Source organism: Ambystoma mexicanum, chromosome 1p (assembly GCF_040938575.1).
Source record: "Ambystoma mexicanum isolate Mex_15411 chromosome 1p, UKY_AmexF1_1, whole genome shotgun sequence".
In the NCBI taxonomy this organism is placed as follows: domain Eukaryota; kingdom Metazoa; phylum Chordata; class Amphibia; order Caudata; family Ambystomatidae; genus Ambystoma; species Ambystoma mexicanum.
The window spans coordinates 205,742,556-205,759,726 of NC_090921.1; the positions used below are offsets into that span (position 1 = coordinate 205,742,556).

Genomic DNA, 17,171 nt, shown 5'->3' on the forward strand with positions numbered 1-17,171 from the left:
CCCCATTCCTAGAAAAAAAACAGGTCACCCTATTCTCAAAGGTGACCTGCATATTTCAAGGCTGCTCGGCTGCAGTGAAAATGATTATTGTTAATAATATTAGGCTATTTTGTTTAGCATGGACCCAGCTTCAGGAAGCAACCGAGTGCTTTGCAAGTCATACACAGTAAGGAAAGTGTTGCTAACAATGGGCTGGAGGGTGGCAGGCAATTTGGCAGCAAGGGATGATGTACAAGCGACCAGAGGAGGAAATATGGGGGGGCAGATATCCCAGGCTCAGGTTAGGTGTAGAGTGGAGGGTGTGTGGACCTAGATATTGGGAAGGAGGTATTCCTTGAAGAAGAGAGTCTTGAAATCCTTCCTGAAATAAAGAAGTGAAGTGGCAAGTTTCATGTTGACAGGGATGCGGTTCTGGAGCATAAACAGAGAAGGCCTGTCTGCTGTTTCTTACCTTCCTGCACCGCAGGAGTTCAATTCTGCACACGTCTTTACTTGTGGTGAATCATAGGCCTCTGGAGATGCTGAGTTTCTCAGTGAGGTAGCTTAAGGACTTACGGGTGATGGCCTTGCATATAATTCATCATGTTTTGAAAGTGATACATGCTTGCAGTTGGAGCCAGTTCAGTTTGATGAGGTTAGAGGTAATATGGTAAACTTTGTGGGGTCCTTTGATGTGTCAAGCTGAAGGATGTAGGACCCATCTCAAAGGTGTCAGTATGGTCACCGGAAGGCCTTCCAGAATGGTAGTTTCACCATTCAGATGGGAGAGGAAAAAGGTTTGCAAAGCAAATCAGAAATGGTTTGCTTAGTTTTGATTGCTTGATTTTCCATAAAAGGAAAAGTTGGTACAAAGCTGTTTGTGTTATGTGATCCTTGAAGAAGAGTTATCTGTTGAAATAGAACTCAAGAGGTTTTACACAAGTGATTCAGTGGGGTATGAAGCCCTTAAGGTTCATAGTGGATAGCCAGGACTGGATGTCAGGGGGTTTGTGTTGTTGGTCATCAGTAGGAATTCTCTCTTGGAGGTTTTGAGTTTTAGATAAGCACTGGAAATTCATGACTCAAATGATGTAAGGCGGCCTAGAGTCTATGGGTGTTTTCTATAGAGGATATCTTGAAGAAAAGTTGCATGTCATCTATGTATTGGTGGATATGAATGTTGTGTGGAGGCAGGATGTTTTTAAGTGGTTCACTGTAAAGGTTGACGATCAAGGGAGAGAGGATGGATCCTTGCTAAACTCTGAGGTGATGGGTAGTACTGTGACCAGGAGGAATCTACCTGGATGAATTGGTAGCAGCTAGCAAGATAGTATTTGAACCAGATGAATATGGTCTCTCTGATCCACACACAGTGATGTAGAATGCCAGTGTATATTGTGTGGTCTACAGTATCGAATTTTGCTCAGACGTCGAGCAGTACTAGGAGGCAAAGATGGCCATGATTGAAGATTTGAATGCATTGTTGATCACCCTGATAGTAGCCATGTCCATGCTGCATTTGGGTATTAAGCCAGATTGGTAAGACTGAAGGAGATTGTTGGCATCCATGTGTTGGAGGAGTTGCATGACTTCTGCTTTCTCTAGGATGTTACCTACGAAGGGAAGATGGGTCATGAGGCAGTAGTTACGAAGGTCATAAGGGCCCAGTGTTGTCTTCTTGAGAAGCCTCATGATTTGTCTAGACTTGCAGGTCAAGGGGAAGGAGCCTTGAGGGGGGAAGCTATTGTTGATTTCCAGTTAAGGATGGAGTGTTTCAGTCAGAATGTTTGCGTGAGTACAGAGGCAGGGAGGATGTCATCTACATTCAATGTAGTCTTGAGGGATGCTAGTGTGGCAGTGAGGTCTTCCGTGGTGTCTTCAGAGTTGCCCAGGTCATAGTGGATTTACCAGATGGGATGTGTAGTGCGCTTTATGTCATGACATTTTTGTCTATGTGCTGTCGAATCATTGTGATTTTGTTGACAATGGTGGATCTTTTGGAGGAGTGCGGTAGCAGTGGGACAGGCAGAAGGTTGATGCAATGTTTGGTGGCCTTGAAGAGGGGTCTGCTTTCATTATGGTGTTTGAGGATCAAAATGTCTAGAAGGTAGTGGAGGTCCACCTTCATGGACTAATTTGCTGGATTGCCAGGGATAATGGGTTTATAGTCATAATGTCGAAAAAAAAATGTCGACAGACAAAAATGTCGAAAAAAAAAATGTCGAAAATAATAATGTCGACATCCTATACTTATAATGTAAAAAGTCATTTTTTCGAAAAAAAAATGTCGACTTTTTTTTTTTGACATTATGACTATAAACCCTTAAAACTATCAACACCTCACCCAACACCCCCCTGCCACCCCCCCCACACCCCCCAACCACCCTTTCACCCCTCATACTCAACACATACCAATTATTTATTTATTTATTTATTTATTTATTCAATAAATAAATACATTAAAAAAGGATCATTTACTATGGGGGGGTCCCCCCCAACCCCCCCTCACCCAACACCCCCCTGCCACCCCCCCACACCCCCCCAACCACCCTTTCACCCCTCATACTCAACACATACCAATTATTTATTTATTTATTTATTTATTCAATAATTAAATAAATAAAAATTGTATTTACTATGGGGGGGTGCCTTTGCTGTTGAGGATGAGGATGTCTAAGATGTCGGTGGAGATGGAGGTCATTCAGGTCTGTGTAATGAAGCTGGCATCCAAGTTGTGTGTGTTCATATAGGTTGTTGATGTCTACTGTGTGGTTGATTGTTGAGAATCAGTTTTGGTGTAGTGGTGGATGATGGAGTAATGATGGTGTCTACAGTGATGTGGGTGAGGTAGCTACATTGCAGTGCCAATGCTGTTGCCAGTGAGCGGTGTGATGATGATGTGCTGTCCAGCTCCTTTGATACTTTAATGTCAGGAGCAGGTTTCTGCTAGTAATGTTTTACAGGCTCCCAGCATCCTTAAAAGGCTTACCACAGTGAAAATGTCTCAAAGAAAAAATTCAAACACTGTTTGACAGACGCTCCAAGATGAAGATTTATTTTATTTTTGTTATTTTGAAAATATCTGTTATCTTCACAGAATCAAAAAAGTGATTTTCACATGTTTAACCCTCGACACGTGTTTCCCCACTTTATATTCAGTGGTTCTTCAGGAGGTAAGTTAGCAAATATTTTGATCAATGTTTCCTTATGACTTTTGAAGGGACAACGGATAAATTGCTGTACATCCTAATAGAAAACTGATTTTGCTGGATTTATTTTTCCTTTGAAATTGTGCGAGTCAGTCCCTGGAATTCTCCTTAGGTCCGATTGAGCCGGATTGTAATTCGTGACTTGAACTGCTACAGTGAAAATGTCAACAAAACACCAAGTTCTCTCCCAGTTTGAGGGAAAGAAATGCTAGTGGGACAGCAGTGGTTCATACTACTGTTGTCACACAAGAAACAAGTCCATGAGAGGGCCACGGAACACCACATGATGCGATGCTGTGCATCTTTTCCAAGCAGGTACACAAGATATCCGAGTTTTTTGTACATTTTAAAGTGCATCCCATTTGTGAATTCGGGAGCGGGGGTGTAGGAAGGCTATCTGCATGGGTTAATATTAAAATGGTATGGATTATTCTGTTTCTGAAAAGATCTGCTAATCAAATTTCACTTCCATAATGCTCAATCCAAAAAATCATAATGTGCATGTACCTTGCTGTGCCTGTCTACTGACAATCCCAACAGCTGCCCTGCATTGGCAGCAGCTCAGGATGAAATGGCTCATGTAAATTCCTAAACAAAGCTACTTGAACTCAAAGTTCCAACAGACTAAGGTGGATTCTTAACTGTCTGCATCTCTGATTAAAAAAAATCATAAATATATACCCAAGCATCCACGTGGCAGTTATTAAATTGTGAAAATAAGCCAGGTATAGTTATGATATGGTGACTACTGAGATTACACAATAATACGACCACAAGCATTGGATGCCATATAATTGTCTGCTTGGTTAGTAGTCAATCATTCAGGACAAGACCTGGTGTGAATTAGCTACAACTGCCATATTCGGTCCAGCCCAATAAGGTGTTCTTAGATCCCCAGAGGAGGGTTGAAATCTTCTTTTAAGTGATCCCAGCCGAGCAGTCCCTTGGGAACCAATGCTTCAAAGACAGCCCAGTCATGACAATGGCCATCCCACACCAGGGTTCCGATTGCTGGTGTACTGTTCAAGTATGCAAATAAAGGATGGGCGCTTTGGTAGAGTAGCTCGGTGACAAAACGACTACTGCTCTGCAGGAGAAAAAGGATGAGTAGTGGCTTAACCGCCTTCTCAGCCCCAGGCTCCTACTAAACCAACAGTGATACCAATCATAAAGTTAAAACAGACAGAGCCCCATGGGTATACCTCCTTTGTCTTGTGTGGTAACATGGGCCAAGTGCAGGCTATACCCTTAGGAGAGGTGATACAAGTAGCAACCTAAACAGCAATAATACAACCGTCTAAAATAAATTAAGTCTACTCAAGGTTCTATACAAGTAGGGACATTTAATTAAACAATAAAAATGCAAATCACTAACTAGCTAACTAGAAAAATCAAGCAAGTAAAGAGAACACATACAATGCAGACTGTAGCATAGTATGCCACTCTGGCCACTTGAACAGGGATTTTCAGGCAAGAACTGCAACAATGTCACTGTTTGTGTGATATGCTTGAAGAATACCGGGATTCCAAGTCACTATGCTCCCAGAAAGTGGACAAGGGTCACAGGGCATCTTAAAAGTTATAGCACTGCATTAGGTTTAATGGTGCTTTTCAGCAGTTGAACCAGGGTTGGGATGATATGAGTAGCATTGATCCAGTGGCGTGTCGGCATTACGTTGGTGTCGAGATGGTGATCTGAATGGTTCAAGTCAACGCTCAAGCAGCTGCAGTTCGATGGTTCAAACAGATTTGAGTTGTAGGCTGTGTCGACATTGCTCAAATTGGTGGTTGAGATGGGTTGAGATAAGGTTCAACACAGTATTGCATCTTTTGAGCAGCACTTTGATCCTTCAGGACCTCATCTTGACCCAACTCAACCACCAACTCGAGCAATGTCGACCTGACCTACAAGTCAAGTTGGTGGTTGAGTTGGGTCGAGTTGAGGTCCTAAAGGATCAAAGCGATGCTCAAAAGTTGCAATAGTGCGCTGAACTGGTTCTAACTTGCAGTAAGCAGTTCGAAGATGCAAATGAGTACCACAAGCAGTACTAGAGGATCTGTGATGGTTCAAAGGCATCAACCACTGTTTTGACAGTGTCTGGAAGTGGTGAAACAGAATTCCAGGCTGTTTTGCATTCTCACAATGCTGAAAGTCCCAAAGAAAGTGTCGATATAATTGTGTTCAGTGTTGGAGGTGTGCTGCTTGTGCTCTTGCACCTTATATCCTGATAGTGAAAGACCGAAAGACTGAAGGACTTTGGAAGCTCTGTCTTGCTGCTGCTGTTCTAACTTTAATAGGTGTGAAGGAGGCGGTAGCACACTATAAAATCCCCAACCTGCGTAAAGCGCATGGCGAAGTTCCGGGACTAAGTGTGTTCTGTGTTCGTTGACCGGTTGCTGGTCCGCTGCTTCCAGGCTTACTCATTTGTGCTGGCGAGACATTACATTAAACATTACACTTTTTTTGCATGAGCATTTGTTGGTGCCTTCCTACAAGTACGTTGCAACAAGTTCATGTTTCGTGCCTTTCCACATTAGTAAAGCCATACGCCCTTCCATCTGGAAAGGTGCATCCTGTGGAAAATCTGTTTCAGTTGTGGAGTCTGTGAACACTGTATGCTGAACCATCGTATTGCTTGAGTTAACTATCGGAGAAGAAGTGCTTTTGCTATATTCATCTGTGAGCTCCCTAGGGTATTTTCCGCTGAGTAATAATTCATGTAACTATTTTGACTTAACGTTAATTGACCAATTTGAGAGTGAATGTGGGTACAATTCCTCTGAACTCTTTTATAGGCTAAGTTTACATTGTATTGGAGTAATCAAGAGAGTGGCTATTGACCGAATGGTCTTTGAGCTCTACGTGTAACAATTAAATACTGTGTGTCAACATTCATGTACGTTGAATGTCTTAAGTACACTGGATATAAGCCGTTTTGTTTCTGAGGATTTTATGCTCAGTTAAAAAAAAATATGTTTTGGTCTATTAAAAGTGTGACTGCTGGCTTCTTTGGCCTGTGAGCTCTTGCTTTAGTTTATTGCTTTGCCTATGTATGGTTGAGAGAGTGAATGCAGACCTTGGGTCTTTAAACTCTCTATAAGAGAACCAATTAAGAAACAACTTCAGAAAATGTCTTCGAAATAGGCATAATCTGGATCGTGTAGAAATTATTACAGATAATACTGAACCCTTTAATTCTTGTTTTATTGGTTAAATACACATTTCAACCTTTAACAAATCAGTCAGTGACCTTTCCCATTCCCATTCCCCACCCTTCATTCGGGACCTTGCCCTGCTCTCAGGATTTGTTGTTAACCTCTTTTAGTCCTTTTAGCTTCCAGGGTGGGTCACATTTTTTGAACCGTCACATTCTTTCCCAGTACTGGGATTTGTTTTCTTAAGAATTGAACCTCCCGGTTGGCAAGATGTTTAGCCTACATCTCATAAGAAGGTCCCTATATTTCGGTGAGGGAAACCTTCGCAAGTACGGCGGGGGATCATTCAAGGCCTTTCGTTCCCAGATGATGTTATGACAGTTGGTATTTTGCCTCTTTAGGTTGTCTTTTACTTCCCAGTCTTCTTCCCGTAGAGTTTTCTTTGCTTCATCCGGGTTATCTTTAAGCGTGTCAGTTTTGATATTGTAGTGCTCTAGAATTTTAAGGCAATTCTGTTTCCAAGTGTTGAGACTGGGATTTGCATTTCTTACCTATTTGTTTGCCAAAACTTCAAGCGAAATGGGGGGTTTGTCTAGGATACACTTTCGAAACAACGAGAGTGTCTTCCACAGCACTATTGACTCCATCGATTGCAGTCTCAGTTCATGCCTTATTATGGATACGGAGAGACAGTTTGGAAGCCTAAGTAGCTTCCTCCAGAAAGATGTCTCGAGCACCCCCCACGTCTTCCAATGTAGATTTAGCAAGGATTCTGCTCCGTAAGTCTATATCGCCACAATCTTTTGTTTATAGAATAGTATTAGCGGCATCATTGAAAAGGTTCCGTAGCGTCGATGGAGAGCGCAAGCTTGATTAGATAGTTTAGTGAGTTTTTCTTTGATACAATTCAGTTGAGCCTGCTCATTGATATTTTTGTTAATTTGGACTCTGAGGTAAACTGTTGAGTCAACTATTTCAAGAGGTTGCTTGTCCAGTGACCAGGTGAATCCTTTTTTTTTGTAGTTTTGTATCCTCGAGCTGACTGCATTATTAGGACCATAGATTTTTCAACGTTGACTTTCAAGTGATTTTGACTTAGGTAGGTCTTGAATTCCATCATTCGTCTTTGTAGACCTATTGGGGTTTGGTCTATAAATACGACGTCATCTGCATATAAGATCCATGAGAGCTCCTCATCCTGAAATACTGGGGGAAATACTCGGATTTGTTCCTGGGATTCCTTCATGTCTGCTAAATACAGAACAAACAGAAATGGTGCCAAGGCACACCCTTGCTTACTGCCTTTGGACGTCAGGATATTTTCTGTCAGGTCACCGCCTTTGGAGACCAGTATTTGAACTGAGGTGTTTGTATACAGTTCTTGGATAGCCGCAAGCCAATCCTTCGGACAGTTCCATTTTCTTAATTTAGCCCAGAGTAGGTCACTACAGATCCCATCAAAGGCCTGTTTGAGATCGATGAAGCCCAGGTATATGTTCTTTTTCTGTTTTAATGCCCGTAGTTTTAGCATATGCAGGATAAATACATTCAAATATGTTCCGACACCACTCATGAATGCTGTTTGCCGCTTATCTAGGATTCCAGACTTTATTGCCCAGCTTTAAGTCTCTCAGCAAGATGGAACAGAACAGTTTTCCTATGGCCTATAATTCCTCGGGTTATTACGGTCCACTTTTTTGTATATCGGCACGATTAGAGCCTCTTTCCAGGACTGTGGAATTGTTCTGGTTTTTAGTATCTGATGGAATAATACTAAAATAAAGTCTGCCCATTCTTCCTGATTTTCCTTTAGCATGCAGTTCGAGATACCGTCCGGGCCGGCAGCTCTTGATGAGCTCAGCTTTTGTATCCTTAATAATATGTCTTCCTTATCAATGTCAATACGCCACTCATTCCCAGGTCTTTGCTTGGTCTTTATTGCCTCCTTCTCCTGGAAGAGGTCTGTGTAAAATTTTACCCATTGCATCTTTGACACATTGCTAGATGTTAGGGCTGTCTGGAAGTCGTCACCTTTGTTAATTATCTCCCATAGGGACCTTGAATTAGATGTACTTATTGCTGCCATCATTTTTTCAGCATCTGCTTGTAATCTCCACACCCCAGAGGATTTTAACCAGTTTTTGTAGGTCTGCTTACACTGCCTTATTGATGCCTCTTTATTAGGGTCAGTGTTTTTCTGAAGGCGTCTCAATGCTAAACGATATTCCCTTCGCTTTTCCACTAGGGCTTTGCTATTTAAACTGCACCATATATTAATACTGCAGAGGTGTTAACACCAATTGAATGCTTGCAGCAAAAAAGGGATGTTTATATCCGACAATCGGCGTGTGCCTCTCTGGCGAAAACCTTAGATAAATGTAATTGGATCAAATTTAGTGCAAGATCCCTGTGGAAAAGGGAACTTTCAAGTTTGCAGTAAAGCTATTCTGACTGCTCCTCCTAGTATCGATATAGATGGAAAACAATCAAATGAAATTCTAAATCTAAATGGGCAATTTAGGAATCATAATATGGTGCATAATACTATAGTAAGCTATCAAGACACTTCGCGTTCTCCGCCCGTGTGGTTCCCTCGCAATCCTTGATCACATGTGCTCCATGCCCCTTTCATCTTTGGCTACTCTCGCACCTGCGCATCCTCTTCCTTTGTGGTTCCCTTGTAATCACTGGTCGCGTGGGCTCCACGCCCCTTCCGTCCTTGACTAGGCTCGCGCCTGTGCGTCCCTCACAATCCTTGATCATGTGTGCTTTGCGCTCCTTCCATACTTGGTTCACTCGCACCTACGTGACCCCTGTGTGCGTGGTACCCTGGCAATCCTTGATCGCGTGTGCTTTGCACCCCTTCCATCCTTGGTTTGCTCACACCTATGCATCCTCTGCGCGTCCCCTGCTCCCCTTGCAGGTCCCTTCACCGCCTGCCCTTTTACCCACCCCAACCCTGTTGCTAATGTGTTGCTAATGTGTGATCTGCTGCTTTTCTTCTTCTAGGCCCTTTTTGCTTGACTGCACTGTTCTTGTGTCTGCTATCTTTGACTGCTGTATACTTGTACTGCCTACTTTTGTATGATTCTCCCTCTTCTCCTTAGGTTCTCTTGATCATTGTTCTGTTACTTAGCCCTCGCTCTGTCTGGTTGTTTCCCTGTTGTGTTTCTTTCTCTTTCAGGTTCCCTCGTTCTTACTCTGTTAACTGGTTTTGGTTTTCACATCTATATGACTGCTCTTTTTTTCGTCTTATTATTAATTTGTTCTTGTGTAGTTCTTGTCTTGTCTGCTTGCACCCCTCCTCTTGTACCCGCCCCTAGTGTCTCCTCCTCCCTTATCTTTGTTACCCATCCTCCTCTTTTTCCCCTCTCCCCTCCCTCTGCATCCACTATAGTGCTCTGTTTCTCCTATCTTCTCTAACTGCTTCTCTATTGACTATCCTGTCCCTCTTAGTCTGGTAGGAAGAAGTTCAAAGGGGATATCCTGGTCTCCAACCCAGGACTCCCTATCGCTGATACCTACACCGGCACTTCCTCCAGACAGACCCTCACCCATATCCTCTATGTCATTCCTTCACCAGACCTATGGACTCCACATATAGTTTGTGTGCTCTCTAGTTTTTCCTCCTCTCCCAATATTGGCGGCAGCCAATGGGAGGCCCTCCTGACCCCCTTCCACTCCTCTAAGACAATCATTAATGTTGACCATCAACCTAATGGCACCGTCCTGGTCCAAGGCAATCAGGCCAATCTCCTCATCTTTGATACACACTTCCCGTGCCCCATCAACTTCCTTTCTTCTCCTGCTGTCCCTTCTTTCCACTCTCTGGCTCCTTTGCTTCCCTCCTCTGCCACCTCACTGGCACCTTCATCATCCTCCTTGGCTACCTTGCCCTCTCCTCCTTCCCCCTCTGCCCAGCATTGGGCTCCTTCTACACTTCCGCAGGGCTTACCTCTGACCTGTACAACTCCATGGAAGTCTTTCAAGGGTAGCAACCTTCTCCACATTGCCACTTTGAACTCTCGCTCAGCTGTCAAACACTCCTCCGACATCTGCCCTCTCCTGGAAGAACTCAACCTTGATGTTCTCAGTTTTACCCAGACATGGTACACGGCCAGATCTGTCAGCCTTGATCTTCCCAGAGTGGATCCCTCCCTCTGTCATTCCTGTGCAGGTTTATTCCTCCTTTGAATGCCTGGTCTGCAGGCTCTCTCTCTCTCTCTTTCTCCTGGCCACTGTCTCACTGTGGCTTCTATGTACTGGCCATCTGGTCAGGCTACCTCCTTTCTCTCCAAGTGGAAGGACGTCTCCTCCACCCTCCTGGCCTCGACCACTCAACTCCTCTTCCGCAGAGACCTCAACATCCACCTGGATGCTTCCTGTCCCTCTATACTCTTTCTCAACCTCAGAGATTCTCTTTCTCTCTCTATTCTTCCCTCTGGAACGAATCACTCTGCAGGGCACACTCTGGATGTTCTAATATCCTCAGACATCCCCCTCTCTAACCCTCTCACCACTCATCTCTCCTGGAGTGACCACTTTCTCCTCTCCTCTCATCTCTCTCTCTCTACCCCTCAGGCTGAGCCAACCCCTGCACTGCCACCTTCCCCTCCTGCACCTCTGGCTCACTCACATCCTGACACAGTCCTTTCCAACCTCCAATCTTCTATCTCTGACACTCTTGATGTAATTGCCCCTCTCATGAGCATCCGCCAGAAGCACAAAGCCAAGAGCAACTCTCGGTACAACTCAGACCTCTTAAACGCAAGTGTAGGGTGGCTGAGAGGAAATTGCAGGCATCTTGTGCACCCTATGACAAACTGGCCTGATGCCTGCTCCAAAGGCAGTACCAACTCTCTGTCCACAGTAAGAAGAGAGCTCACATCCAAGGCCGTGTCTCTGCAGTATCTAACAACTCAGCCAAACTCTTTAAAATCAGCACGAGCTGGCCAATCCTGCTGCAGTCCCGACCTCTCCTGTCCCCTCCCAGGCCCTCTGCACGGCAATGGCTTCACATTTTATCTCGTAAACCTGAGACATCCTGTCCACCCTCTCTTCCTCTTCTTCTACTTTTACCTCTACCTCTGGCCTTCCCACAGCCACCTCTCCCCCTCCCTTCTCTTTCTTTCCTTTGTTCACCCCTGACAAGGTTTCTAGACAAGTCTGATCTATGAATGTCTCGTCAAAACAGGTTCTTCCGAAACCATCTAGGACCACATTGACACCCTTGCTTCAGCCTTGGCCGACTTTTGTGACCACTCTTTCGCTACTGGAATCTTCCCTTCCCACCTGAAGCATTCTCTTCACACCCTCTTCTTAAGAAACCCTCAGCTGACCCCTCCTGTCCGGCTAACTATGGCCAGATCTCCATCACTCCTTTCTTGGCCAAACTCTTGGAAAAGCTGGCCATCTCCCAGCATAGCCTTCACACCAAATCTGTTGGTTGTCTCCATGACCATTAGCCTGGCTTCAGAACAGCCAGAAGCACAGAAACTGATCTCCTGAACACCTGTGAAGACCTGCTCTCAAACGTGGATACTAACCACCCCTCTGTCCTTCACCTACTCAATCTCTCTTCTTCTTTTGACACAGTCAACCATGCCATCCTGCTCAACCGGCTTCGTGATAACCTTGATATCACTGATCAGGCCCTGGCCTGGCTGACCTCCTTTCTCTCTGACCGTCCCTCCCAGGTCCAACCTGGGTCCTTCCTCCCCTCTGTCTCTCCACCTGTGGTGTTCCCTAAGGGTCTAATCTTTCTCCCTAGCTGTTCAACCAATACCTGGCACCTCTTGCCCACCGCATAGCTACTCTCTGTTCCAACTTTCAGGCTCCCCTCAACCGCCTCTTCACCCTCTATTTTCCCTGATTGTCTTGCCGCAATCCAGGAGTGGTTTGCCGCCAATGATCTCTGCTTTAATGCCAGTAAAACGGAGATCCTCATCATCGGTTCACCAGCACCTTCCTTTCCTGTCACTCTCTGGCCACCCACTCTGGGCCCTCTTCCTTCTCCCGCCTGTGAGGCTAAGATCCTCGGGTCATCTTCGACTCCACACTCTCCTTCTCAACTCACCTCTCTTATGTATCTAAGCAGTCAAACTACGAGCTGCACCTCCTCAGAGGTGTTCTTCCTTTCCTCACTTTCCCCGAGAAGCTCACTGTCTCCATGCTCTGGTTCTCTCTAGGCTGGGCTACTGCAACAGCCTCTTTCTAAATCTACTTGCCTCTTCTCTCCGTCCTCTGCATCTCATCCAGAGAGGGAATGCAAGACTTGTCCTTGGCCTCAAGCCCAGGGATCGTATCTCTCCAGCTCTGAAATCTCTCCCTTGCCTCCCAGTGGTGGCAATGATCAAATTCAAGACCCTCTGCATTGTACACAAGGCCTTCTGGGGCCTGGGACTGCAATACCTCCAACTCTCTCTACGGAAATATCTTCCTACTCAAACTCTTTGTTCCTCCACCTGCAACTCCTTGAGGGCCAGTCGCTTCTCCAAACAATGAGTTTGTGGCAGATCTCTATCTTCAGCTGGTGCCTCCCTCTGGAACAGCCTCCCTGCCTCTCTGTGTTACGCTCACCTGGTCTCTGAAGGGACGTAGGGGCATGGTTGCAGCACTCCCTGCAATGTGGATCCCCCTTGTCAGGCTTCTTCCCCTGTTCACAATTGTTGACACTGCTCCTGCGTGGGTACGAGAGATCATGAGAATGCTGCTATGTGACTGCTGTCTCTCTCAGACCCTTCTTCCCAAAAAGTGGTGGGCATGCACCGACCCATATAGTCTCACCTGTTGGTTAATGATGACGAGCTCTCTATCCTGCTTCTGACTGCAGGGGTGCTTCTTGATGGACCGAGTTCCTTCACTGGCCCATTGAGCGTGGCAGCCCAGACCAGCTGTGGCTTAACCACTCCTGAAGGTTATTAAACTTTTATTTTTGCTGGCAGTGGTAGATGACATATACACACATTAGGCCGATTATGATATAACAGTGCAATACAAATGTAATACATGGGGATGTACATAGGCAGCGAGGGATGACCCCCAGGGTGAGGAAAGCAAGACAGTGTTGCAGAGAATTCCGTACATAACAGTGGAGACCTAGGGAGAACCGACACTAGAGGAGGGGACATCAAGACCGTTAAGATAACTGTTGAAGGCAGTCCAAATGTTTTTTGGCCGGGAACGGAATGGGAGAGTAGTAATATAGTCTTCTTCACAGTTTCGGGACCAGGTCAGTAGATTCAGCCATTTCTGAAAGGTGGGAGGAGCAGCACATTTCCAATTTTGCAGGATACATTTTTTGGCTATTATACAACATATATTCAAGAGTTTGGCCTCACCTCTGACCCCTTCATCCCCCCACACTCCGAACAACACCCCCATCGGGTCAGGCTCAATCGTCACATCGCAAATTTCGGACAGTGTTTTAAAGATCTCGTCCCAGAATGGGGCAAGTTGGGGGCAGTCCCAAAACATGTGGAGATGGCCAGCGTCTTCCGCTCCGCAGCGGGGACAGAGCCGCATCTCAGAGCGGGCAAACTTGGAGAGTCTACGCGGGGTATAGTATAGCCTATTCAGCAATTTGTATTGTATTGTCCGGTACCGGAAATTCAGGGATACCTTGCCGGTAAGGGAACACAATTTACCCCACAGATGGTCTGTAATGTCAACCCCCAGTTCAGAGGCCCAGTCGTCCCGGGCCCGCAAGGGCGGTGGTGTGGCAGCTGTGAGCTGGAGTTTATATAGCGATGAAACTACCCCTCGGGCCCCGCCAGAGTTGGCGATATAGGCAACAGCGGGATGGTCAGGGGGTTCGTAGGGGAACACAGGCCAGGCAGTCCGGAACGCTGCTCGGAGTCTGTAGTATTGCAGCAGTTCCAGCGGTGTACCAGTGTGGGATGGCTTCCAAGTCTGTGGTGTTATAAACACCCCATCCGGATAGAAGTCAGTTAGGGCCAGGTATCCTAGGGACCGCCAGTGACGCGCCAGAGCTATGTCATTCGTGGGTTCCAACCCGGGGAGCTGCCAGGCGGGGAGCCACTTATAGTATGGGTGTTCCGCGGAGCCTGCTGCAAACAACCGCCCCCAGGCTGATAGTGTGGTCTGGACTGGATCTATAGGTGAGTCAGGTACGTACCGACGATGTAAAATTAGAGTCATGATATTGGCGCCGGAGGCAGCAAGGTTTTCAAGCTTGACGTGCGGGCGAGGGGAGGGTCCGGGGTACCAGTAAGTGGCAAATTGTGCCTGCGCTGCTATCCAGTATCGCATCAGGTCAGGGGCCGTGAACCCGCCTCTGTCGTAGGGCAGAGTCATATCCCCCCACTTTTTCCGCACAGCACCGGAGTGCCACAGAAACTGCGCACATAGCCTGTGCAGATCAGTGAAGTATTTCCTGCCAGGCCATATGGGAACATTTGTGAATGTGTACAATAATTTGGGAAGCAGTATCATCTTAACCAGTGATAACCGCCCAGCAAGTGACAACGGGAGAGGGCGCCAGCGCGCGATCTTGGTTTCGGCTAATTCTGCCACTGCTAGGTAATTGCTAGTCAAGAGGGTCTCCTTGGTCAAAGACACCTGAACTCCCAGATATTTAATCCCGTTGGGGGACCAGCGGAGTGGGTATTCAGTGGCCGGCTGGAGCGTGGAATGTGTGAGGGGGAAAATTTCGGATTTGGTGTAGTTGATAGTAAAGCCTGAGTATGTTCCGATACGAGTGATGTCCCGAAGGAGAGGGTCAAGGTGGAGATCTGGGCTCCTGACGAAAAGCAGGATGTCGTCAGCGTAGAGCGAGATAATTTCGGGTGTACCCTGGAGGCGTATCCCTTTGCATGAGTGACGCTCCCTGACATAGTCCGCCATGGGCTCGATGGCAAGGGCAAACAGGATCGGGGAAAACGGGCAGCCCTGTCGGGTGCCACGAGAGAGAGGAAACAAGGCAGATGTTTGGGAGTTGACGCGAACCCTGGCGACTGGGGATGTGTATAATAGTTTGATGTATGCGATCATCCTGGGTCCGACGCCCATGTTTTTCAGGACCAACCACATGTACTTCCAGGACACCATATCGAAGGCCTTCTGGGCGTCCAAGGTGACCGCCACCGCACACACGTTTTGACTGATACGAGCCATGACGTTAAGGAGCCGTCTAATATTGTGCGATGTGGATCTACCAGGGACAAAGCCGGATTGGTCCTCATGTACCATGTATGACATAATAGGAATGAAGCGATTGGCGAGCACCTTGGAGAAAATTTTCGTATCCAAGTTCATGAGTGATAGGGGCCGATACGAACCACAGTCATCTGCTGGTTTGTCAGGTTTGAGGAGGACCGTAATAACGGCTTCACGTAGAGACGAGGGAAGGCATCCCAGCCGGAGGGCCTCATTCCATACCTCTAGCAATTCGGGTCCCAAAATGGCCACATGCTCCTGAAAGAATTCAGCCGTAAGCCCGTCGGGGCCCGGCGCTTTCCCCTTCGGGAGACTTGATATGGCTTCCACTATCTCATCTAGTGTAATGGGGGAGTCTAACTGTTCTCTCGTTGCCGGGGAGATGATAGTGGTGGGTATCTGGTCTAAAAGCTCGCGCATATGGGATTCGCTATGTTCAGGGGGTTGAGAGTATAGTTTGGAATAGAAGCTTGTGAAGACCTCCAGTATGCCCTGGTCGGACCACTGAGTCGTTCCATGATTATCCTTAACACTGGTAATGTGGGCTTGGCCCCATTCCCCCCTGGCCAGGGCAGCGAGTGTCTTGCCGGGTCTATCTCCCTCACCGTATTTCCGTGCAGCCTGTGGACGACTGAAGTACTGCACTTCCCTGATTGCCTGTTCATTGAAGATCTTGAGTTCTTCACTGATCTGGGAGAGTATACCAGGGTCAACGGAGGCCGGGTGGGCCCGTTCCAGGTCACGTAGCTTAGTTTCAGTGCGTGATAGGGTGGCTCTTATGGATTTGAGCACCCCCGACTCCCTGGAGATGGACGCCCCCCTAATGAAGACTTTGAAGGCGTCCCAGCGGATCCCCCGGGTGGTGTCCTGTGGTGAGTTGTTGTCGAAGTAGGACTGGATATCTGCAAGTATGTCTGCTCTAAAAACTATGTCCTGTAGGGCAGCAGATTTAAAGCGCCATGTGTTAATAGTGGGGGTAGGCATGCCCATGTCAACAGACAACAGGATCGGTGAGTGATCAGATAGTGTGCGAGCGAGTATACATGTCTTGGAAACCCTACCTAGCATAGGACCAGATAGTAGGAACAGATCGATCCTGGACGAACTGTCGTGGACCGATGAGTAGAAGGTGTATTCCCGAGTTGACGGATGTAGAGCTCTCCATGCGTCATGAATGTCAAGTGTCTTGCAGTGGGATAGGAGTCTGCGCGCTGCACCCGACGGGGGCCTGGACGCTATGCCAGTCCTGTCCAGGGAGGTGTCCAGAATAAAGTTCATATCCCCACCCCAGACGATTTGCACATCCGTGTATCCCAGCAGTATGGAGACCACTTGGTCAATAAATTCGGGGGAGTCGACGTTGGGGCCATAAGTATTTACGAGCAGGTAATCTCTATTGGCAATGGCGCAGTACAGCACAATGTATCTTCCACAAGGGTCTATGTAGCTCTTATGGAGGACAAACTTAAGAGACTTGTGGATCACTGTTAGGACTCCTCTGGCGCGTGTGGAATAAGAAGTAAAGTATCTGTGGGGACCCCAGGTAGGCGCAATGCTTCTGGCCAGTGGACCAGTGGAGTGTGTCTCTTGCAGGAGCAGTACTTTGCAGCCGTGTCTATTGGCATAAGCCATGATCCTGCGGCCCTTGGT

General features: G+C 46.7%; 1 protein-coding gene across 1 annotated transcript in view; it reads right to left on the reverse strand.

The window, feature by feature from the left end:
* LOC138470057 (extracellular calcium-sensing receptor-like) overlaps positions 1-17,171 on the reverse strand; it is a 164,778-nt gene that overhangs the window by 82,095 nt on the left and 65,512 nt on the right. The window lies entirely within an intron of this gene.